General features: G+C 39.0%; 23 non-coding genes across 23 annotated transcripts; all 23 read right to left on the bottom strand.

Annotated features, from left to right (window-relative positions):
- Nucleotides 1–689: 689 nt before the first annotated feature.
- Nucleotides 690–762, bottom strand: TRNAA-AGC (transfer RNA alanine (anticodon AGC)). Its single transcript has one exon. It is a non-coding gene; the product is annotated as a tRNA-Ala (tRNA).
- A 345-nt stretch (nt 763–1,107) lies between these two features.
- On the bottom strand, nt 1,108–1,180 carry TRNAK-CUU (transfer RNA lysine (anticodon CUU)). Its single transcript has one exon. It is a non-coding gene; the product is annotated as a tRNA-Lys (tRNA).
- A 1,197-nt stretch (nt 1,181–2,377) lies between these two features.
- TRNAA-AGC (transfer RNA alanine (anticodon AGC)) lies at nt 2,378–2,450 on the bottom strand. Its single transcript has one exon. It is a non-coding gene; the product is annotated as a tRNA-Ala (tRNA).
- Nucleotides 2,451–2,795: 345 nt separating this feature from the next.
- Nucleotides 2,796–2,868, bottom strand: TRNAK-CUU (transfer RNA lysine (anticodon CUU)). Its single transcript has one exon. It is a non-coding gene; the product is annotated as a tRNA-Lys (tRNA).
- Nucleotides 2,869–3,221: 353 nt separating this feature from the next.
- TRNAA-AGC (transfer RNA alanine (anticodon AGC)) lies at nt 3,222–3,294 on the bottom strand. The gene has a single exon. It is a non-coding gene; the product is annotated as a tRNA-Ala (tRNA).
- A 772-nt stretch (nt 3,295–4,066) lies between these two features.
- TRNAA-AGC (transfer RNA alanine (anticodon AGC)) lies at nt 4,067–4,139 on the bottom strand. Its single transcript has one exon. It is a non-coding gene; the product is annotated as a tRNA-Ala (tRNA).
- Nucleotides 4,140–5,032: 893 nt separating this feature from the next.
- Nucleotides 5,033–5,105, bottom strand: TRNAK-CUU (transfer RNA lysine (anticodon CUU)). The gene has a single exon. It is a non-coding gene; the product is annotated as a tRNA-Lys (tRNA).
- Nucleotides 5,106–5,458: 353 nt separating this feature from the next.
- TRNAA-AGC (transfer RNA alanine (anticodon AGC)) lies at nt 5,459–5,531 on the bottom strand. The gene has a single exon. It is a non-coding gene; the product is annotated as a tRNA-Ala (tRNA).
- A 772-nt stretch (nt 5,532–6,303) lies between these two features.
- On the bottom strand, nt 6,304–6,376 carry TRNAA-AGC (transfer RNA alanine (anticodon AGC)). The gene has a single exon. It is a non-coding gene; the product is annotated as a tRNA-Ala (tRNA).
- Nucleotides 6,377–6,721: 345 nt separating this feature from the next.
- TRNAK-CUU (transfer RNA lysine (anticodon CUU)) lies at nt 6,722–6,794 on the bottom strand. Its single transcript has one exon. It is a non-coding gene; the product is annotated as a tRNA-Lys (tRNA).
- A 771-nt stretch (nt 6,795–7,565) lies between these two features.
- On the bottom strand, nt 7,566–7,638 carry TRNAK-CUU (transfer RNA lysine (anticodon CUU)). Its single transcript has one exon. It is a non-coding gene; the product is annotated as a tRNA-Lys (tRNA).
- Nucleotides 7,639–7,991: 353 nt separating this feature from the next.
- Nucleotides 7,992–8,064, bottom strand: TRNAA-AGC (transfer RNA alanine (anticodon AGC)). The gene has a single exon. It is a non-coding gene; the product is annotated as a tRNA-Ala (tRNA).
- A 345-nt stretch (nt 8,065–8,409) lies between these two features.
- Nucleotides 8,410–8,482, bottom strand: TRNAK-CUU (transfer RNA lysine (anticodon CUU)). Its single transcript has one exon. It is a non-coding gene; the product is annotated as a tRNA-Lys (tRNA).
- Nucleotides 8,483–8,835: 353 nt separating this feature from the next.
- On the bottom strand, nt 8,836–8,908 carry TRNAA-AGC (transfer RNA alanine (anticodon AGC)). The gene has a single exon. It is a non-coding gene; the product is annotated as a tRNA-Ala (tRNA).
- A 772-nt stretch (nt 8,909–9,680) lies between these two features.
- On the bottom strand, nt 9,681–9,753 carry TRNAA-AGC (transfer RNA alanine (anticodon AGC)). Its single transcript has one exon. It is a non-coding gene; the product is annotated as a tRNA-Ala (tRNA).
- Nucleotides 9,754–10,525: 772 nt separating this feature from the next.
- TRNAA-AGC (transfer RNA alanine (anticodon AGC)) lies at nt 10,526–10,598 on the bottom strand. Its single transcript has one exon. It is a non-coding gene; the product is annotated as a tRNA-Ala (tRNA).
- An 893-nt stretch (nt 10,599–11,491) lies between these two features.
- On the bottom strand, nt 11,492–11,564 carry TRNAK-CUU (transfer RNA lysine (anticodon CUU)). The gene has a single exon. It is a non-coding gene; the product is annotated as a tRNA-Lys (tRNA).
- Nucleotides 11,565–11,917: 353 nt separating this feature from the next.
- Nucleotides 11,918–11,990, bottom strand: TRNAA-AGC (transfer RNA alanine (anticodon AGC)). Its single transcript has one exon. It is a non-coding gene; the product is annotated as a tRNA-Ala (tRNA).
- A 772-nt stretch (nt 11,991–12,762) lies between these two features.
- On the bottom strand, nt 12,763–12,835 carry TRNAA-AGC (transfer RNA alanine (anticodon AGC)). The gene has a single exon. It is a non-coding gene; the product is annotated as a tRNA-Ala (tRNA).
- A 345-nt stretch (nt 12,836–13,180) lies between these two features.
- TRNAK-CUU (transfer RNA lysine (anticodon CUU)) lies at nt 13,181–13,253 on the bottom strand. Its single transcript has one exon. It is a non-coding gene; the product is annotated as a tRNA-Lys (tRNA).
- Nucleotides 13,254–15,294: 2,041 nt separating this feature from the next.
- TRNAA-AGC (transfer RNA alanine (anticodon AGC)) lies at nt 15,295–15,367 on the bottom strand. The gene has a single exon. It is a non-coding gene; the product is annotated as a tRNA-Ala (tRNA).
- A 1,189-nt stretch (nt 15,368–16,556) lies between these two features.
- Nucleotides 16,557–16,629, bottom strand: TRNAK-CUU (transfer RNA lysine (anticodon CUU)). The gene has a single exon. It is a non-coding gene; the product is annotated as a tRNA-Lys (tRNA).
- Nucleotides 16,630–16,982: 353 nt separating this feature from the next.
- TRNAA-AGC (transfer RNA alanine (anticodon AGC)) lies at nt 16,983–17,055 on the bottom strand. Its single transcript has one exon. It is a non-coding gene; the product is annotated as a tRNA-Ala (tRNA).
- Between the last annotated feature and the right edge of the window lie 33 nt (nt 17,056–17,088).

Raw genomic sequence — 17,088 nt, 5'->3', positions numbered from 1 at the left:
GTGTTCAGTTCACTCCTAACTGATGCCTTAACTACACCTAGGGGATGTTTTACACTTCAGGTTGGCATGTTTAGTACTTGAATAGGAGTGATATCACTGTATGTTAACCTAGACTCAGGCCCTACCTAATCTTGGAGATACATTTCTCATGAATGAGTAACCAAGGGAGATACAATTTTTAGGAGTTAGTGCATGTCTAATGCAAGATTAATCACCATATTATGAGAGCCAATGCTATCATCCAGCAAAAAATACTCGTTTTCGCCCAACGTGGGGCTCGAACCCACGACCCTGAGATTAAGAGTCTCATAACTCTACCGACTGAGCTAGCCGGGCTCCCACTTAAATATGGTATGCAGACTCATCATTTTTTATTAAGGAAAACCGTTTCTGGATATTCCTCTGCTCTTGTTTTGCAAGGAACTTCACTTTTATACATCCTTCAGAGGAAAGAATGTCAAGTAAAATAAGACGAAATGAAAATGGAAGGTGTGAAATTTTCATTTTGAGATTGCATAAGAAATCAAATTCCTCTCACGTGCTATAGAATACCTAAACACTTTTGATTAAACCACTTTAGTTGTTATAATGACACCAAATTTGAAAGCCATCTGTGACTTTTCTGTTCTTACTCTGCAACAACCATGGCAATTACAAGTTAAAAAGTAAAATGTATGCAAATTTTAGAATGGAGAATGCGGGCATCGATCCCGCTACCTCTCGCATGCTAAGCGAGCGCTCTACCATTTGAGCTAATTCCCCTGTGTGCTCACTCAGCATCACATTTCAAAAGTAACGTTACTGCTGTCCACACTTTATTTTAAGTCTAATTGCCCATAACATGAGTGTTCAGTTCACTCCTAACTGATGCCTTAACTACACCTAGGGGATGTTTTACACTTCAGGTTGGCATGTTTAGTACTTGAATAGGAGTGATATCACTGTATGTTAACCTAGACTCAGGCCCTACCTAATCTTGGAGATACATTTCTCATGAATGAGTAACCAAGGGAGATACAATTTTTAGGAGTTAGTGCATGTCTAATGCAAGATTAATCACCATATTATGAGAGCCAATGCAATCATCCAGCAAAAAATACTCGTTTTCGCCCAACGTGGGGCTCGAACCCACGACCCTGAGATTAAGAGTCTCATGCTCTACCGACTGAGCTAGCCGGGCTCCCACTTAAATATGGTATGCAGACTCATCTTTTTTTATTAAGGAAAACCGTTTCTGGATATTCCTCTGCTCTTGTTTTGCAAGGAACTTCACTTTTATACATCCTTCAGAGGAAAGAATGTCAAGTAAAATAAGACGAAATGAAAATGGAAGGTGTGAAATTTTCATTTTGAGATTGCATAAGAAATCAAATTCCTCTCACGTGCTATAGAATACCTAAACACTTTTGATTAAACCACTTTAGTTGTTATAATGACACCAAATTTGAAAGCCATCTGTGACTTTTCTGTTCTTACTCTGCAACAACCATGGCAATTACAAGTTAAAAAGTAAAATGTATGCAAATTTTAGAATGGAGAATGCGGGCATCGATCCCGCTACCTCTCGTATGCTAAGCGAGCGCTCTACCATTTGAGCTAATTCCCCTGTGTGCTCACTCAGCATCACATTTCAAAAGTAACGTTACTGCTGCCAACACTTTATTTTAAGTCTAATTGCCCATAACATGAGTGTTCAGTTCACTCCTAACTGATGCCTTAACTACACCTAGGGGATGTTTTACACTTCAGGTTGGCATGTTTAGTACTTGAATAGGAGTGATATCACTGTATGTTAACCTAGACTCAGGCCCTACCTAATCTTGGAGATACATTTCTCATGAATGAGTAACCAAGGGAGATACAATTTTTAGGAGTTAGTGCATGTCTAATGCAAGATTAATCACCATATTATGAGAGCCGATGCAATCATCCAGCAAAAAATACTCGTTTTCGCACAACGTGGGGCTCGAACCCACGACCCTGAGATTAAGAGTCTCATGCTCTACCGACTGAGCTAGCCGGGCTCCCACTTAAATATGGTATGCAGACTCATCATTTTTTATTAAGGAAAACCGTTTCTGGATATTCCTCTGCTCTTGTTTTGCAAGGAACTTCACTTTTATACATCCTTCAGAGGAAAGAATGTCAAGTAAAATAAGACGAAATGAAAATGGAAGGTGTGAAATTTTCATTTTGAGATTGCATAAGAAATCAAATTCCTCTCACGTGCTATAGAATACCTAAACACTTTTGATTAAACCACTTTAGTTGTTATAATAACACCAAATTTGAAAGCCATCTGTGACTTTTCTGTTCTTACTCTGCAACAACCATGGCAATTACAAGTTAAAAAGTAAAATGTATGCAAATTTTAGAATGGAGAATGCGGGCATCGATCCCGCTACCTCTCGCATGCTAAGCGAGCGCTCTACCATTTGAGCTAATTCCCCTGTGTGCTCACTCAGCATCACATTTCAAAAGTAACGTTACTGCTGTCCACACTTTATTTTAAGTCTAATTGCCCATAACATGAGTGTTCAGTTCACTCCTAACTGATGCCTTAACTACACCTAGGGGATGTTTTACACTTCAGGTTGGCATGTTTAGTACTTGAATAGGAGTGATATCACTGTATGTTAACCTAGACTCAGGCCCTACCTAATCTTGGAGATACATTTCTCATGAATGAGTAACCAAGGGAGATACAATTTTTAGGAGTTAGTGCATGTCTAATGCAAGATTAATCACCATATTATGAGAGCCAATGCAATCATCCAGCAAAAAATACTCGTTTTCGCCCAACGTGGGGCTCGAACCCACGACCCTGAGATTAAGAGTCTCATGCTCTACCGACTGAGCTAGCCGGGCTCCCACTTAAACATGGTATGCAGACTCATCATTTTTTATTAAGGAAAACCGTTTCTGGATATTCCTCTGCTCTTGTTTTGCAAGGAACTTCACTTTTATACATCCTTCAGAGGAAAGAATGTCAAGTAAAATAAGACGAAATGAAAATGGAAGGTGTGAAATTTTCATTTTGAGATTGCATAAGAAATCAAATTCCTCTCACGTGCTATAGAATACCTAAACACTTTTGATTAAACCACTTTAGTTGTTATAATGACACCAAATTTGAAAGCCATCTGTGACTTTTCTGTTCTTACTCTGCAACAACCATGGCAATTACAAGTTAAAAAGTAAAATGTATGCAAATTTTAGAATGGAGAATGCGGGCATCGATCCCGCTACCTCTCGCATGCTAAGCGAGCGCTCTACCATTTGAGCTAATTCCCCTGTGTGCTCACTCAGCATCACATTTCAAAAGTAACGTTACTGCTGTCCACACTTTATTTTAAGTCTAATTGCCCATAACATGAGTGTTCAGTTCACTCCTAACTGATGCCTTAACTACACCTAGGGGATGTTTTACACTTCAGGTTGGCATGTTTAGTACTTGAATAGGAGTGATATCACTGTATGTTAACCTAGACTCAGGCCCTACCTAATCTTGGAGATACATTTCTCATGAATGAGTAACCAAGGGAGATACAATTTTTAGGAGTTAGTGCATGTCTAATGCAAGATTAATCACCATATTATGAGAGCCAATGCTATCATCCAGCAAAAAATACTCGTTTTCGCCCAACGTGGGGCTCGAACCCACGACCCTGAGATTAAGAGTCTCATAGCTCTACCGACTGAGCTAGCCGGGCTCCCACTTAAATATGGTATGCAGACTCATCATTTTTTATTAAGGAAAACCGTTTCTGGATATTCCTCTGCTCTTGTTTTGCAAGGAACTTCACTTTTATACATCCTTCAGAGGAAAGAATGTCAAGTAAAATAAGACGAAATGAAAATGGAAGGTGTGAAATTTTCATTTTGAGATTGCATAAGAAATCAAATTCCTCTCACGTGCTATAGAATACCTAAACACTTTTGATTAAACCACTTTAGTTGTTATAATGACACCAAATTTGAAAGCCATCTGTGACTTTTCTGTTCTTACTCTGCAACAACCATGGCAATTACAAGTTAAAAAGTAAAATGTATGCAAATTTTAGAATGGAGAATGCGGGCATCGATCCCGCTACCTCTCGCATGCTAAGCGAGCGCTCTACCATTTGAGCTAATTCCCCTGTGTGCTCACTCAGCATCACATTTCAAAAGTAACGTTACTGCTGTCCACACTTTATTTTAAGTCTAATTGCCCATAACATGAGTGTTCAGTTCACTCCTAACTGATGCCTTAACTACACCTAGGGGATGTTTTACACTTCAGGTTGGCATGTTTAGTACTTGAATAGGAGTGATATCACTGTATGTTAACCTAGACTCAGGCCCTACCTAATCTTGGAGATACATTTCTCATGAATGAGTAACCAAGGGAGATACAATTTTTAGGAGTTAGTGCATGTCTAATGCAAGATTAATCACCATATTATGAGAGCCAATGCAATCATCCAGCAAAAAATACCTAAACACTTTTGATTAAACCACTTTAGTTGTTATAATGACACCAAATTTGAAAGCCATCTGTGACTTTTCTGTTCTTACTCTGCAACAACCATGGCAATTACAAGTTAAAAAGTAAAATGTATGCAAATTTTAGAATGGAGAATGCGGGCATCGATCCCGCTACCTCTCGTATGCTAAGCGAGCGCTCTACCATTTGAGCTAATTCCCCTGTGTGCTCACTCAGCATCACATTTCAAAAGTAACGTTACTGCTGTCCACACTTTATTTTAAGTCTAATTGCCCATAACATGAGTGTTCAGTTCACTCCTAACTGATGCCTTAACTACACCTAGGGGATGTTTTACACTTCAGGTTGGCATGTTTAGTACTTGAATAGGAGTGATATCACTGTATGTTAACCTAGACTCAGGCCCTACGTAATCTTGGAGATACATTTCTCATGAATGAGTAACCAAGGGAGATACAATTTTTAGGAGTTAGTGCATGTCTAATGCAAGATTAATCACCATATTATGAGAGCCAATGCAATCATCCAGCAAAAAATACTCGTTTTCGCCCAACGTGGGGCTCGAACCCACGACCCTGAGATTAAGAGTCTCATGCTCTACCGACTGAGCTAGCCGGGCTCCCACTTAAACATGGTATGCAGACTCATCATTTTTTATTAAGGAAAACCGTTTCTGGATATTCCTCTGCTCTTGTTTTGCAAGGAACTTCACTTTTATACATCCTTCAGAGGAAAGAATGTCAAGTAAAATAAGACGAAATGAAAATGGAAGGTGTGAAATTTTCATTTTGAGATTGCATAAGAAATCAAATTCCTCTCACGTGCTATAGAATACCTAAACACTTTTGATTAAACCACTTTAGTTGTTATAATGACACCAAATTTGAAAGCCATCTGTGACTTTTCTGTTCTTACTCTGCAACAACCATGGCAATTACAAGTTAAAAAGTAAAATGTATGCAAATTTTAGAATGGAGAATGCGGGCATCGATCCCGCTACCTCTCGCATGCTAAGCGAGCGCTCTACCATTTGAGCTAATTCCCCTGTGTGCTCACTCAGCATCACATTTCAAAAGTAACGTTACTGCTGTCCACACTTTATTTTAAGTCTAATTGCCCATAACATGAGTGTTCAGTTCACTCCTAACTGATGCCTTAACTACACCTAGGGGATGTTTTACACTTCAGGTTGGCATGTTTAGTACTTGAATAGGAGTGATATCACTGTATGTTAACCTAGACTCAGGCCCTACCTAATCTTGGAGATACATTTCTCATGAATGAGTAACCAAGGGAGATACAATTTTTAGGAGTTAGTGCATGTCTAATGCAAGATTAATCACCATATTATGAGAGCCAATGCTATCATCCAGCAAAAAATACTCGTTTTCGCCCAACGTGGGGCTCGAACCCACGACCCTGAGATTAAGAGTCTCATAACTCTACCGACTGAGCTAGCCGGGCTCCCACTTAAATATGGTATGCAGACTCATCATTTTTTATTAAGGAAAACCGTTTCTGGATATTCCTCTGCTCTTGTTTTGCAAGGAACTTCACTTTTATACATCCTTCAGAGGAAAGAATGTCAAGTAAAATAAGACGAAATGAAAATGGAAGGTGTGAAATTTTCATTTTGAGATTGCATAAGAAATCAAATTCCTCTCACGTGCTATAGAATACCTAAACACTTTTGATTAAACCACTTTAGTTGTTATAATGACACCAAATTTGAAAGCCATCTGTGACTTTTCTGTTCTTACTCTGCAACAACCATGGCAATTACAAGTTAAAAAGTAAAATGTATGCAAATTTTAGAATGGAGAATGCGGGCATCGATCCCGCTACCTCTCGCATGCTAAGCGAGCGCTCTACCATTTGAGCTAATTCCCCTGTGTGCTCACTCAGCATCACATTTCAAAAGTAACGTTACTGCTGTCCACACTTTATTTTAAGTCTAATTGCCCATAACATGAGTGTTCAGTTCACTCCTAACTGATGCCTTAACTACACCTAGGGGATGTTTTACACTTCAGGTTGGCATGTTTAGTACTTGAATAGGAGTGATATCACTGTATGTTAACCTAGACTCAGGCCCTACCTAATCTTGGAGATACATTTCTCATGAATGAGTAACCAAGGGAGATACAATTTTTAGGAGTTAGTGCATGTCTAATGCAAGATTAATCACCATATTATGAGAGCCAATGCAATCATCCAGCAAAAAATACTCGTTTTCGCCCAACGTGGGGCTCGAACCCACGACCCTGAGATTAAGAGTCTCATGCTCTACCGACTGAGCTAGCCGGGCTCCCACTTAAATATGGTATGCAGACTCATCTTTTTTTATTAAGGAAAACCGTTTCTGGATATTCCTCTGCTCTTGTTTTGCAAGGAACTTCACTTTTATACATCCTTCAGAGGAAAGAATGTCAAGTAAAATAAGACGAAATGAAAATGGAAGGTGTGAAATTTTCATTTTGAGATTGCATAAGAAATCAAATTCCTCTCACGTGCTATAGAATACCTAAACACTTTTGATTAAACCACTTTAGTTGTTATAATGACACCAAATTTGAAAGCCATCTGTGACTTTTCTGTTCTTACTCTGCAACAACCATGGCAATTACAAGTTAAAAAGTAAAATGTATGCAAATTTTAGAATGGAGAATGCGGGCATCGATCCCGCTACCTCTCGTATGCTAAGCGAGCGCTCTACCATTTGAGCTAATTCCCCTGTGTGCTCACTCAGCATCACATTTCAAAAGTAACGTTACTGCTGCCAACACTTTATTTTAAGTCTAATTGCCCATAACATGAGTGTTCAGTTCACTCCTAACTGATGCCTTAACTACACCTAGGGGATGTTTTACACTTCAGGTTGGCATGTTTAGTACTTGAATAGGAGTGATATCACTGTATGTTAACCTAGACTCAGGCCCTACCTAATCTTGGAGATACATTTCTCATGAATGAGTAACCAAGGGAGATACAATTTTTAGGAGTTAGTGCATGTCTAATGCAAGATTAATCACCATATTATGAGAGCCAATGCAATCATCCAGCAAAAAATACTCGTTTTCGCCCAACGTGGGGCTCGAACCCACGACCCTGAGATTAAGAGTCTCATGCTCTACCGACTGAGCTAGCCGGGCTCCCACTTAAATATGGTATGCAGACTCATCATTTTTTATTAAGGAAAACCGTTTCTGGATATTCCTCTGCTCTTGTTTTGCAAGGAACTTCACTTTTATACATCCTTCAGAGGAAAGAATGTCAAGTAAAATAAGACGAAATGAAAATGGAAGGTGTGAAATTTTCATTTTGAGATTGCATAAGAAATCAAATTCCTCTCACGTGCTATAGAATACCTAAACACTTTTGATTAAACCACTTTAGTTGTTATAATAACACCAAATTTGAAAGCCATCTGTGACTTTTCTGTTCTTACTCTGCAACAACCATGGCAATTACAAGTTAAAAAGTAAAATGTATGCAAATTTTAGAATGGAGAATGCGGGCATCGATCCCGCTACCTCTCGCATGCTAAGCGAGCGCTCTACCATTTGAGCTAATTCCCCTGTGTGCTCACTCAGCATCACATTTCAAAAGTAACGTTACTGCTGTCCACACTTTATTTTAAGTCTAATTGCCCATAACATGAGTGTTCAGTTCACTCCTAACTGATGCCTTAACTACACCTAGGGGATGTTTTACACTTCAGGTTGGCATGTTTAGTACTTGAATAGGAGTGATATCACTGTATGTTAACCTAGACTCAGGCCCTACCTAATCTTGGAGATACATTTCTCATGAATGAGTAACCAAGGGAGATACAATTTTTAGGAGTTAGTGCATGTCTAATGCAAGATTAATCACCATATTATGAGAGCCAATGCAATCATCCAGCAAAAAATACTCGTTTTCGCCCAACGTGGGGCTCGAACCCACGACCCTGAGATTAAGAGTCTCATGCTCTACCGACTGAGCTAGCCGGGCTCCCACTTAAACATGGTATGCAGACTCATCATTTTTTATTAAGGAAAACCGTTTCTGGATATTCCTCTGCTCTTGTTTTGCAAGGAACTTCACTTTTATACATCCTTCAGAGGAAAGAATGTCAAGTAAAATAAGACGAAATGAAAATGGAAGGTGTGAAATTTTCATTTTGAGATTGCATAAGAAATCAAATTCCTCTCACGTGCTATAGAATACCTAAACACTTTTGATTAAACCACTTTAGTTGTTATAATGACACCAAATTTGAAAGCCATCTGTGACTTTTCTGTTCTTACTCTGCAACAACCATGGCAATTACAAGTTAAAAAGTAAAATGTATGCAAATTTTAGAATGGAGAATGCGGGCATCGATCCCGCTACCTCTCGCATGCTAAGCGAGCGCTCTACCATTTGAGCTAATTCCCCTGTGTGCTCACTCAGCATCACATTTCAAAAGTAACGTTACTGCTGTCCACACTTTATTTTAAGTCTAATTGCCCATAACATGAGTGTTCAGTTCACTCCTAACTGATGCCTTAACTACACCTAGGGGATGTTTTACACTTCAGGTTGGCATGTTTAGTACTTGAATAGGAGTGATATCACTGTATGTTAACCTAGACTCAGGCCCTACCTAATCTTGGAGATACATTTCTCATGAATGAGTAACCAAGGGAGATACAATTTTTAGGAGTTAGTGCATGTCTAATGCAAGATTAATCACCATATTATGAGAGCCAATGCTATCATCCAGCAAAAAATACTCGTTTTCGCCCAACGTGGGGCTCGAACCCACGACCCTGAGATTAAGAGTCTCATAGCTCTACCGACTGAGCTAGCCGGGCTCCCACTTAAACATGGTATGCAGACTCATCATTTTTTATTAAGGAAAACCGTTTCTGGATATTCCTCTGCTCTTGTTTTGCAAGGAACTTCACTTTTATACATCCTTCAGAGGAAAGAATGTCAAGTAAAATAAGACGAAATGAAAATGGAAGGTGTGAAATTTTCATTTTGAGATTGCATAAGAAATCAAATTCCTCTCACGTGCTATAGAATACCTAAACACTTTTGATTAAACCACTTTAGTTGTTATAATGACACCAAATTTGAAAGCCATCTGTGACTTTTCTGTTCTTACTCTGCAACAACCATGGCAATTACAAGTTAAAAAGTAAAATGTATGCAAATTTTAGAATGGAGAATGCGGGCATCGATCCCGCTACCTCTCGCATGCTAAGCGAGCGCTCTACCATTTGAGCTAATTCCCCTGTGTGCTCACTCAGCATCACATTTCAAAAGTAACGTTACTGCTGTCCACACTTTATTTTAAGTCTAATTGCCCATAACATGAGTGTTCAGTTCACTCCTAACTGATGCCTTAACTACACCTAGGGGATGTTTTACACTTCAGGTTGGCATGTTTAGTACTTGAATAGGAGTGATATCACTGTATGTTAACCTAGACTCAGGCCCTACCTAATCTTGGAGATACATTTCTCATGAATGAGTAACCAAGGGAGATACAATTTTTAGGAGTTAGTGCATGTCTAATGCAAGATTAATCACCATATTATGAGAGCCAATGCTATCATCCAGCAAAAAATACTCGTTTTCGCCCAACGTGGGGCTCGAACCCACGACCCTGAGATTAAGAGTCTCATAGCTCTACCGACTGAGCTAGCCGGGCTCCCACTTAAATATGGTATGCAGACTCATCATTTTTTATTAAGGAAAACCGTTTCTGGATATTCCTCTGCTCTTGTTTTGCAAGGAACTTCACTTTTATACATCCTTCAGAGGAAAGAATGTCAAGTAAAATAAGACGAAATGAAAATGGAAGGTGTGAAATTTTCATTTTGAGATTGCATAAGAAATCAAATTCCTCTCACGTGCTATAGAATACCTAAACACTTTTGATTAAACCACTTTAGTTGTTATAATGACACCAAATTTGAAAGCCATCTGTGACTTTTCTGTTCTTACTCTGCAACAACCATGGCAATTACAAGTTAAAAAGTAAAATGTATGCAAATTTTAGAATGGAGAATGCGGGCATCGATCCCGCTACCTCTCGCATGCTAAGCGAGCGCTCTACCATTTGAGCTAATTCCCCTGTGTGCTCACTCAGCATCACATTTCAAAAGTAACGTTACTGCTGTCCACACTTTATTTTAAGTCTAATTGCCCATAACATGAGTGTTCAGTTCACTCCTAACTGATGCCTTAACTACACCTAGGGGATGTTTTACACTTCAGGTTGGCATGTTTAGTACTTGAATAGGAGTGATATCACTGTATGTTAACCTAGACTCAGGCCCTACCTAATCTTGGAGATACATTTCTCATGAATGAGTAACCAAGGGAGATACAATTTTTAGGAGTTAGTGCATGTCTAATGCAAGATTAATCACCATATTATGAGAGCCAATGCAATCATCCAGCAAAAAATACCTAAACACTTTTGATTAAACCACTTTAGTTGTTATAATGACACCAAATTTGAAAGCCATCTGTGACTTTTCTGTTCTTACTCTGCAACAACCATGGCAATTACAAGTTAAAAAGTAAAATGTATGCAAATTTTAGAATGGAGAATGCGGGCATCGATCCCGCTACCTCTCGTATGCTAAGCGAGCGCTCTACCATTTGAGCTAATTCCCCTGTGTGCTCACTCAGCATCACATTTCAAAAGTAACGTTACTGCTGTCCACACTTTATTTTAAGTCTAATTGCCCATAACATGAGTGTTCAGTTCACTCCTAACTGATGCCTTAACTACACCTAGGGGATGTTTTACACTTCAGGTTGGCATGTTTAGTACTTGAATAGGAGTGATATCACTGTATGTTAACCTAGACTCAGGCCCTACCTAATCTTGGAGATACATTTCTCATGAATGAGTAACCAAGGGAGATACAATTTTTAGGAGTTAGTGCATGTCTAATGCAAGATTAATCACCATATTATGAGAGCCAATGCTATCATCCAGCAAAAAATACTCGTTTTCGCCCAACGTGGGGCTCGAACCCACGACCCTGAGATTAAGAGTCTCATGCTCTACCGACTGAGCTAGCCGGGCTCCCACTTAAACATGGTATGCAGACTCATCATTTTTTATTAAGGAAAACCGTTTCTGGATATTCCTCTGCTCTTGTTTTGCAAGGAACTTCACTTTTATACATCCTTCAGAGGAAAGAATGTCAAGTAAAATAAGACGAAATGAAAATGGAAGGTGTGAAATTTTCATTTTGAGATTGCATAAGAAATCAAATTCCTCTCACGTGCTATAGAATACCTAAACACTTTTGATTAAACCACTTTAGTTGTTATAATGACACCAAATTTGAAAGCCATCTGTGACTTTTCTGTTCTTACTCTGCAACAACCATGGCAATTACAAGTTAAAAAGTAAAATGTATGCAAATTTTAGAATGGAGAATGCGGGCATCGATCCCGCTACCTCTCGCATGCTAAGCGAGCGCTCTACCATTTGAGCTAATTCCCCTGTGTGCTCACTCAGCATCACATTTCAAAAGTAACGTTACTGCTGTCCACACTTTATTTTAAGTCTAATTGCCCATAACATGAGTGTTCAGTTCACTCCTAACTGATGCCTTAACTACACCTAGGGGATGTTTTACACTTCAGGTTGGCATGTTTAGTACTTGAATAGGAGTGATATCACTGTATGTTAACCTAGACTCAGGCCCTACCTAATCTTGGAGATACATTTCTCATGAATGAGTAACCAAGGGAGATACAATTTTTAGGAGTTAGTGCATGTCTAATGCAAGATTAATCACCATATTATGAGAGCCAATGCTATCATCCAGCAAAAAATACTCGTTTTCGCCCAACGTGGGGCTCGAACCCACGACCCTGAGATTAAGAGTCTCATAACTCTACCGACTGAGCTAGCCGGGCTCCCACTTAAATATGGTATGCAGACTCATCATTTTTTATTAAGGAAAACCGTTTCTGGATATTCCTCTGCTCTTGTTTTGCAAGGAACTTCACTTTTATACATCCTTCAGAGGAAAGAATGTCAAGTAAAATAAGACGAAATGAAAATGGAAGGTGTGAAATTTTCATTTTGAGATTGCATAAGAAATCAAATTCCTCTCACGTGCTATAGAATACCTAAACACTTTTGATTAAACCACTTTAGTTGTTATAATGACACCAAATTTGAAAGCCATCTGTGACTTTTCTGTTCTTACTCTGCAACAACCATGGCAATTACAAGTTAAAAAGTAAAATGTATGCAAATTTTAGAATGGAGAATGCGGGCATCGATCCCGCTACCTCTCGCATGCTAAGCGAGCGCTCTACCATTTGAGCTAATTCCCCTGTGTGCTCACTCAGCATCACATTTCAAAAGTAACGTTACTGCTGTCCACACTTTATTTTAAGTCTAATTGGCCATAACATGAGTGTTCAGTTCACTCCTAACTGATGCCTTAACTACACCTAGGGGATGTTTTACACTTCAGGTTGGCATGTTTAGTACTTGAATAGGAGTGATATCACTGTATGTTAACCTAGACTCAGGCCCTACCTAATCTTGGAGATACATTTCTCATGAATGAGTAACCAAGGGAGATACAATTTTTAGGAGTTAGTGCATGTCTAATGCAAGATTAATCACCATATTATGAGAGCCAATGCAATCATCCAGCAAAAAATACTCGTTTTCGCCCAACGTGGGGCTCGAACCCACGACCCTGAGATTAAGAGTCTCATGCTCTACCGACTGAGCTAGCCGGGCTCCCACTTAAATATGGTATGCAGACTCATCTTTTTTTATTAAGGAAAACCGTTTCTGGATATTCCTCTGCTCTTGTTTTGCAAGGAACTTCACTTTTATACATCCTTCAGAGGAAAGAATGTCAAGTAAAATAAGACGAAATGAAAATGGAAGGTGTGAAATTTTCATTTTGAGATTGCATAAGAAATCAAATTCCTCTCACGTGCTATAGAATACCTAAACACTTTTGATTAAACCACTTTAGTTGTTATAATGACACCAAATTTGAAAGCCATCTGTGACTTTTCTGTTCTTACTCTGCAACAACCATGGCAATTACAAGTTAAAAAGTAAAATGTATGCAAATTTTAGAATGGAGAATGCGGGCATCGATCCCGCTACCTCTCGTATGCTAAGCGAGCGCTCTACCATTTGAGCTAATTCCCCTGTGTGCTCACTCAGCATCACATTTCAAAAGTAACGTTACTGCTGTCCACACTTTATTTTAAGTCTAATTGCCCATAACATGAGTGTTCAGTTCACTCCTAACTGATGCCTTAACTACACCTAGGGGATGTTTTACACTTCAGGTTGGCATGTTTAGTACTTGAATAGGAGTGATATCACTGTATGTTAACCTAGACTCAGGCCCTACCTAATCTTGGAGATACATTTCTCATGAATGAGTAACCAAGGGAGATACAATTTTTAGGAGTTAGTGCATGTCTAATGCAAGATTAATCACCATATTATGAGAGCCAATGCAATCATCCAGCAAAAAATACTCGTTTTCGCCCAACGTGGGGCTCGAAACCACGACCCTGAGATTAAGAGTCTCATGCTCTACCGACTGAGCTAGCCGGGCTCCCACTTAAATATGGTATGCAGACTCATCATTTTTTATTAAGGAAAACCTTTTCTGGATATTCCTCTGCTCTTGTTTTGCAAGGAACTTCACTTTTATACATCCTTCAGAGGAAAGAATGTCAAGTAAAATAAGACGAAATGAAAATGAAAGGTATGAAATTTTCATTTTGAGATTGCATAAGAAATCAAATTCCTCTCACGTGCTATAGAATACCTAAACACTTTTGATTAAACCACTTTAGTTGTTATAATGACACCAAATTTGAAAGCCATCTGTGACTTTTCTGTTCTTACTCTGCAACAACCATGGCAATTACAAGTTAAAAAGTAAAATGTATGCAAATTTTAGAATGGAGAATGCGGGCATCGATCCCGCTACCTCTCGTATGCTAAGCGAGCGCTCTACCATTTGAGCTAATTCCCCTGTGTGCTCACTCAGCATCACATTTCAAAAGTAACGTTACTGCTGTCCACACTTTATTTTAAGTCTAATTGCCCATAACATGAGTGTTCAGTTCACTCCTAACTGATGCCTTAACTACACCTAGGGGATGTTTTACACTTCAGGTTGGCATGTTTAGTACTTGAATAGGAGTGATATCACTGTATGTTAACCTAGACTCAGGCCCTACCTAATCTTGGAGATACATTTCTCATGAATGAGTAACCAAGGGAGATACAATTTTTAGGAGTTAGTGCATGTCTAATGCAAGATTAATCACCATATTATGAGAGCCAATGCAATCATCCAGCAAAAAATACTCGTTTTCGCCCAACGTGGGGCTCAAACCCACGACCCTGAGATTAAGAGTCTCATGCTCTACCGACTGAGCTAGCCGGGCTCCCACTTAAATATGGTATGCAGACTCATCATTTTTTATTAAGGAAAACTGTTTCTGGATATTCCTCTGCTCTTGTTTTGCAAGGAACTTCACTTTTATACATCCTTCAGAGGAAAGAATGTCAAGTAAAATAAGACGAAATGAAAATGGAAGGTGTGAAATTTTCATTTTGAGATTGCATAAGAAATCAAATTCCTCTCACGTGCTATAGAATACCTAAACACTTTTGATTAAACCACTTTAGTTGTTATAATGACACCAAATTTGAAAGCCATCTGTGACTTTTCTGTTCTTACTCTGCAACAACCATGGCAATTACAAGTTAAAAAGTAAAATGTATGCAAATTTTAGAATGGAGAATGCGGGCATCGATCCCGCTACCTCTCGCATGCTAAGCGAGCGCTCTACCATTTGAGCTAATTCCCCTGTGTGCTCACTCAGCATCACATTTCAAAAGTAACTTTACTGCTGTCCACACTTTATTTTAAGTCTAATTGCCCATAACATGAGTGTTCAGTTCACTCCTAACTGATGCCTTAACTACACCTAGGGGATGTTTTACACTTCAGGTTGGCATGTTTAGTACTTGAATAGGAGTGATATCACTGTATGTTAACCTAGACTCAGGCCCTACCTAATCTTGGAGATACATTTCTCATGAATGAGTAACCAAGGGAGATACAATTTTTAGGAGTTAGTGCATGTCTAATGCAAGATTAATCACCATATTATGAGAGCCAATGCAATCATCCAGCAAAATATACTCGTTTTCGCCCAACGTGGGGCTCTAACCCACGACCCTGAGATTAAGAGTCTCATGCTCTACCGACTGAGCTAGCCGGGCTCCCACTTAAATATGGTATGCAGACTCATCATTTTTTATTAAGGAAAACCTTTTCTGGATATTCCTCTGCTCTTGTTTTGCAAGGAACTTCACTTTTATACATCCTTCAGAGGAAAGAATGTCAAGTAAAATAAGACGAAATGAAAATGGAAGGTATGAAATTTTCATTTTGAGATTGCATAAGAAATCAAATTCCTCTCACGTGCTATAGAATACCTAAACACTTTTGATTAAACCACTTTAGTTGTTATAATGACACCAAATTTGAAAGCCATCTGTGACTTTTCTGTTCTTACTCTGCAACAACCATGGCAATTACAAGTTAAAAAGTAAAATGTATGCAAATTTTAGAATGGAGAATGCGGGCATCGATCCCGCTACCTCTCGTATGCTAAGCGAGCGCTCTACCATTTGAGCTAATTCCCCTGTGTGCTCACTCAGCATCACATTTCAAAAGTAACGTTACTGCTGTCCACACTTTATTTTAAGTCTAATTGCCCATAACATGAGTGTTCAGTTCACTCCTAACTGATGCCTTAACTACACCTAGGGGATGTTTTACACTTCAGGTTGGCATGTTTAGTACTTGAATAGGAGTGATATCACTGTATGTTAACCTAGACTCAGGCCCTACCTAATCTTGGAGATACATTTCTCATGAATGAGTAACCAAGGGAGATACAATTTTTAGGAGTTAGTGCATGTCTAATGCAAGATTAATCACCATATTATGAGAGCCAATGCAATCATCCAGCAAAAAATACTCGTTTTCGCCCAACGTGGGGCTCGAACCCACGACCCTGAGATTAAGAGTCTCATGCTCTACCGACTGAGCTAGCCGGGCTCCCACTTAAATATGGTATGCAGACTCATCATTTTTTATTAAGGAAAACCGTTTCTGGATATTCCTCTGCTCTTGTTTTGCAAGGAACTTCACTTTTATACATCCTTCAGAGGAAAGAATGTCAAGTAAAATAAGACGAAATGAAAATGGAAGGTGTGAAATTTTCATTTTGAGATTGCATAAGAAATCAAATTCCTCTAACGTGCTATAGAATACCTAAACACTTTTGATTAAACCACATTAGTTGTTATAATGACACCAAATTTGAAGGCCATCTGTGACTTTTCTGTTCTTACTCTGCAACAACCATGGCAATTACAAGTTAAAAAGTAAAATGTATGCAAATTTTAGAATGGAGAATGCGGGCATCGATCCCGCTACCTCTCGCATGCTAAGCGAGCGCTCTACCATTTGAGCTAATTCCCCTGTGTGCTCACTCAGCATCACATTTCAAAAGTA

The sequence above is a fragment of the Triturus cristatus genome, chromosome 4_1, assembly GCF_964204655.1.
Source record: "Triturus cristatus chromosome 4_1, aTriCri1.1, whole genome shotgun sequence".
Classification (NCBI taxonomy): domain Eukaryota; kingdom Metazoa; phylum Chordata; class Amphibia; order Caudata; family Salamandridae; genus Triturus; species Triturus cristatus.
The sequence above is the reverse complement of the archived record's forward strand: the minus strand, read 5'-3'. Positions and strand labels throughout refer to the sequence as shown.